Here is a 6,000-nt window from a genome sequence, read left to right as displayed (position 1 = left end):
CACTTTAAGGTTAGCTTTAAATTTCGTTGTATGTATTACAATGACAATAAATTCTAGGTGACATGGTGGTGTAGTGGTTAGCGCTGTCGCCTCACAGCAAGAAGGTCCGGGTTCGAGCCCCGTGGCCGACGAGGGCCTTTCTGTGTGGAGTTTGCATGTTCTCCCCGTGTCCGCGTGGGTTTCCTCCGGGTGCTCCGGTTTCCCCCACAGTCCAAAGACATGCAGGTTAGGTTAACTGGTGACTCTAAATTGACCGTAGGTGTGAATGGTTGTCTGTGTCTATGTGTCAGCCCTGTGATGAGCTGGCGACTTGTCCAGGGTGTACCCCGCCTTTCGCCCGTAGTCAGCTGGGATAGGCTCCAGCTTGCCTGCGACCCTGTACAACAGGATAAAGCGGCTAGAGATGATGAGATGAGACAATAAATTCTGATTCTGAATAAGTAGAAGGACCTTTCCAATATGGCGGACGCGTTGTCGTATGCTTGTACCTAACATCAATGGCGTCCTGCGCAATTTTTGCGCAGCTTTGACACAGAGAATGACTCCGTCTGCTTGTTTCCGGCGCCGGCGACTGTCGCACCTATTTGTGTTGGTGCTTTATTATTGTCCTAAACAAGCGAATGATTTGTTACTTTCAGCTGTTTAGAGTGAAGCTGGACGCTTTTCTGGGGTAAACAGTTTATAAGAGTTATCAGGTAAGGGTTGAATAAACTGTTTTGTTTTTGTTAGGTAAATCACTATAGTGCTCACGTCATCTACAGTTTGCCGCTGTTTTCCTTAGCCATCATGCTAAAGGTGAATTTTCTTCTGAATTGCAGAGAAGGTTTTGAACGACTGATAGTTTTAAAGAGCAAAAACAAACTACTTTTAAAAAAACTGGAGTGAATATGGGGAAGGTTGAACTAGCTAGCTAGTTAGGAAGTTGACTAGCTTGCAGAGAGGTAAGGGTTAATGTTAGCAAGAAAACACTTTTTCTAGATAACTCGAATTATGGGTTAAAAGTGTGAATTATTTATATTACATTTATTTATATAAATGCGGAATTATTTATATAACACTGATAAATGTATATGCGTTGTTTCTGCTGAATTCTTGATTCTGGTTCGCCTGAAGGTATTAATTCATTCTCTAGATAACAGCAGCTGAGGAAGTAGTTCCGGCTGGAGGACAAATCACAGGTTTGGATTAATGCGCCTGATGGAATACGTCATCGTTTATATAGCAACAGCTTGCAGTGGGACTTGTACAGTGGGCGAGTTTCATAATTGAACCTCATTTACAAAGAAAAATGTTTATTTGATTAAAAAAACCCTAAAGCTTTCTGGAGGGGGAGTTTTTGGAGATACGTGTGTGTGTGTGAGAGGACTATCTCGGTTATTCAGCAAAACATCCAACTTTTTTTTAACCCCCCTCTCTTAGTAAATTAAACCCTAGTAAAGAAAACTGCATTTATACAGAAGTATAAATCAGTCACCTTCCGCCCGTTTACAAAATACAGACAAATCATGGGAAATAAAAAACATATAGTGCAAAGCACAGATCTTTTATTCATGGATATACTCATCTCATCTCATTACCTCTAGCCGCTTTATCCTGTTCTACAGGGTCGCAGGCGAGCTGGAGTCTATCCCAGCTGACTACGGGCGAAAGGCGGGGTACACCCTGGACAAGTCGCCAGCTCATCACAGGGCTGACACATAGACACAGACAACCATTCACACTCACATTCACACCTACGGTCAATTTAGAGTCACCAGTTAACCTAACCTGCATGTCTTTGGACTGTGGGGGAAACCGGAGCACCCGGAGGAAACCCACGCGGACACGGGGAGAACATGCAAACTCCGCACAGAAAGGCCCTTGCCAGCCACGGGGCTCGAACCCGGACCTTCTTGCTGTGAGGCGACAGCGCTAACCACTACACCACCGTGCTGCCCTAATGTATTATTATATATTTTTTTATTTATTAAGGAGTCCAGTCTTCTTACGTCATCAAATAGTTTAAAATACAAAGTCTTCCCAAACCCTAGATATAGTAAGTCTCCTTAATAGAAGTAACATATATTATGAACTGGGTTAAAAATTCTAACCCATGTTGAAAAATTCCACCTGACCTTCAATTCTGGCCTGTAACATATCCGTGAATAAAAGCTCTGTGCTTTGTAGTACATTTGTTATCTTCCTCGCCGGCCATGGGGCTCGAACCCAGACCTTCTTGCTGTGAGGCGACAGCGCTAACCACTACACCACCATGCCGCCCCTATTCATGGATATATTTTCTGTGAAATATAAAGAAAGCACAACTTTTATTCATCACACGCAGGGGCGGACTTACCATTAGGCAAACCAAGGCGGTTGCCTAGGGCCCCCAAAATTTGGGGGCCCCTAACAGTCAGCCCCGTCACGGTAAACACCAAACAATATATATGTAATCTTAATTTGTCTCTGATATTAAGTAGTCAACGATATAAATGGAGAAACGCACCAAAATAGCATCAGAATATCGAATTCATGTGTATATAGTATTTGTCCCAGCACCCCCACCCCCCCACCCCCCACCCCCCGGTTGTTTTACATTGGACTAGTCCATGATCTGACGACGTAGACAGGTGCGCGACGGAAATTCAAACCAAATCAGAGGGAACTGTAAACAAGATGAAGCGCAGTTATATGAGTGGTTGCGCTAAACGAAAAAAAAAGGGCACAAAGCAAAAAGAATGCAGCTGCACTTCTGAAACTAACTACCTTTTTCAAATCGCCTGAGTCTGCTACAGCCTCAACCTCCGCTGTTGAGGAATGTTGTGCTCCAAAAGACTTTGGAGAAGCCAGCAACAAGTAGGACTTTCTCATATGATTATGATAAAAATGGACATTTGGAGATAAAGGACTTTTCAGTAATGTACTGGCTGCAACCTTTAAAAACTCATACCTCTCTCTTTCTCTACCCCCCCCCCCCCCCCCCCCCCCCCCCCAAACACACTCTCACTCATACACACACACACACACTCACCCACCCACCCCATTATGGAATGGTGATGGAATACATGAACAATGGAATTTTGAAGATTAAGGACATTTCAATAAAGTACTGGCTGCATCCTTTACAAACTCTCAATCCCTCTGTATCTGTCTCTCAACCACTGTATTGCCTGTCACAAATTGGCTCTCTCCCTCCCTCACTCACTCCCTCTCTCTCGTACATTTATCTTGGCATCAGTCTTATCCCATTGAAATGTAGAGGTTTCGATAGAGTAATATCCATTTGTGTTGTAGTTCTGATAACAGTAAGATCATTTTGTATCTCTGGTAATGTGTATCTGGTAATATATCCATTTGTGTTCTACTTCTGATAAGAATAAGATCATTTTATATCTGGTAATATGTATCTGTGGAGTAAAAATAATAATTGGATTTCAGATATCCTTGTTTTATTAAAATATGGAGATTGACTCTTAAAATTGGCTATCTCTCTCTACTGTCTCTTCTTTTTCTGTTTGCCTTGCCGCTCTCTCTCTTTCTGGTTTGATCTGAGCAATAAACACTGTCAGAATTTTGGCAAATGCTGGAGTAATCTCAAACCTGTTTCACTGTGGAGCTTATTTGGGGCACATTGTTAGTGGCAGTTTGCTATCTTTTTTTCTGAATTTACAGCAAGGAGATATGGCATGTGCCAAGTAGGGATGACCATTATTCTGTATGTGTGTTTCAAGACTGACTTTTGAGGGCCCCATGTCTGTATTTCGCTTAGGGCCCCAAAATGGCTAGAACCGCCCCTGATCACACACTTGTGAAATTCCTCTCTGCATTTAACCCATCTGAAGCAGTGAGCGCACACACACACCCAGAGCAGTGGGCAGCCATGCTAACATTGCCCGGGGAGCAGTTGGGAGTTAGGTGCCTCGCTCAAGGGCACCTCAGCCCAAGGCCGTCCCATATTAACCTAACCGTACGTCTTTGGACTGTAGGGGAAAATGGAGCACCTGGAGGAAACCCATGCAGAAACAGGGAGAACATGCAAACTCAACACTGAAAGGCCCTCGCTGGCCGCTGGGCTCGAACCCAGAACCTTCTTGCTGTGAGGTGACCGTGCTAACCACTCCACCACCATGCTGCCCACATAGTTAAAATTAAATAGTAAATTAATAAAGTAAGCATACAAACGCATGGATTAAAGTTTTCCGTCGTGTGACGGATTTCCATCAACTGAACTCTCCCAAGTCCAAATGTGAGGTCGGTGCTGATCTGAGGAGAATTAAAATGACGGGTGGTTGGGTAGAGATCGGGTTATAACACTGTGTTGCAATATCATCAACTATCAGCAGGGTTTATTTAACTTTTTTGTTTTTGAGCCATGCTTTGTGTCGTTCATTTCCTATGTTTGATCATGTTTAAACGTTCGCTGTCTACGGTGCGGCATTAAAAAAACATGCGCTGTCAAAATTGGCAAAATACATTCCCATGTGCTTGGCGTGCTTGTGTCTGACCATTTCTGTTTTGTATTAAATTAAATCTTGCCAAAATGACTTAGTTCAAACCTGGACAGATAGAAATAGAGCATGTTAAAAAATAAACCCCGGAAAGCCCGCTCCTCTGCTTCAGCCAGACTTGAAGACCCGACGGTGCAATGCTTGCAGACTGTCAGAAGTAATTAGACCTAAATTTATAGCTAACAAATCAGCAGACGCCCAACAATTATTATTTTCGTTAGGCCAATGTGTAAGGTATGTTAGAACCGTGCCTTATAGCCTACGTTATATCACAATTTAAAGGACGTTTGAGGAGTTGGAAGCTGCGAGCGCAATGATGTTCCGACATGCGCTAAACTTTATTCCCTGAAAATCATACACCAGCGTTCAATGCCCCAAACAGTCAAAATGTCTAGAAGACTACGGTTAAATAATAATCATAGCCTACTAAGTTAAATTACGTCAAAACATCTGTTTCTGGCCTATGAAATGATGGAGGAAAATGAGAACGAACGCAAAGTCGATAGCAGCCAACTTCACGCGATCTTTTAGGGAACTTAACACTCGTGTTGGCCACAATATTTCTCTTAATACAATCTTGAATTGTTTTTGAAGTCGTATTCAACACAAAGTAAGGTCAAATTATAATTTTAATTTAAGCAAAGATCCAAACTTTTTTCTATATTGACATCGAGCACAGAGGAGCACGTCATTCTGCTTTCGGTTTCGGCAGCATGGATGCGCTTTACATGAAAGAAGGCACTGATGTGTCTGCCATCGATAAAGGTGTAAAAACAAGTGGAGGTGGGCTTGGCTGTACGAAATAGGTGAAAACGGAAAGCCATTTAGTTCATGGTGCAAAAAACTAAACATTGCAGGCGCTTGCATTTGTGTGGTTTGCCACAAAAATAATATACGGAAGCAATAGAAAGAAAGTGCAATAAATTGAATATATTAATCCATTAATTAATTGATAATAAAGTCATCAGTTCTAAGTTAACCATTCTCAGAATTTCATCGAAATCCACCCATACCCCCCCCCCCACCCCCCGTAAATTTTCAGTCAAATAATTTTTTTTTGCTTTAATCCATGCAAATGTAGGTAAAATATCAGGCCTTTCAATTACATGAAACTTGCGACGGATAACGTCGTAGGTGCTCAAATTAAGGTCAAGCGCCCAAAATATGCTACTGAAAGTTTAAAAAAAAAAAAAACGAAATGTTGATTAAATAAACTTGGCTGCATAAAACCCAATGTCTTGACTTTCTTCTTTAAAAACACTGGAATTAGCATGTATTTCTCGTAATTGATGCGAAATCCACACCATTCCCATGTTGTTCCGGGTATATCGAACTAGCCGTAAGCCTCACACAGAGCATGAATTCTCCATTAACAGCGATCGGCATATCATGATTTCGTGGAGGAGCGAGACTCGCATACCAATGACCAGAGCAGGATTTCCACATTAGGTAAATCATCTTTCTTCTTTTTTTATGGCGGTTGGCAAACAGCTTTTAGGTGCATTACCGCCAC

At 42.3% G+C, this 6,000-nt stretch overlaps 1 protein-coding gene across 3 annotated transcripts in view; it reads left to right on the top strand.

The window, feature by feature from the left end:
* The first annotated feature begins 557 nt into the window (after positions 1–557).
* dctn1a (dynactin 1a) overlaps positions 558–6,000 on the top strand; it is a 61,756-nt gene continuing 56,313 nt past the window's right edge. For 2 of the 3 annotated variants that reach the window (XM_060917076.1, XM_060917074.1), the window contains exon 1: positions 558–695. The gene's annotated coding sequence lies outside the window, so the exon portion shown is untranslated. Of the gene's footprint in view, positions 696–1,132; positions 1,179–6,000 lie in introns of all 3 variants that reach the window. The other variant, XM_060917075.1, reaches the window with a different exon arrangement.

Source organism: Neoarius graeffei, chromosome 3, assembly GCF_027579695.1.
Source record: "Neoarius graeffei isolate fNeoGra1 chromosome 3, fNeoGra1.pri, whole genome shotgun sequence".
NCBI lineage: Eukaryota > Metazoa > Chordata > Actinopteri > Siluriformes > Ariidae > Neoarius > Neoarius graeffei.
This window is presented reverse-complemented; position numbering and strand designations above follow the sequence as displayed.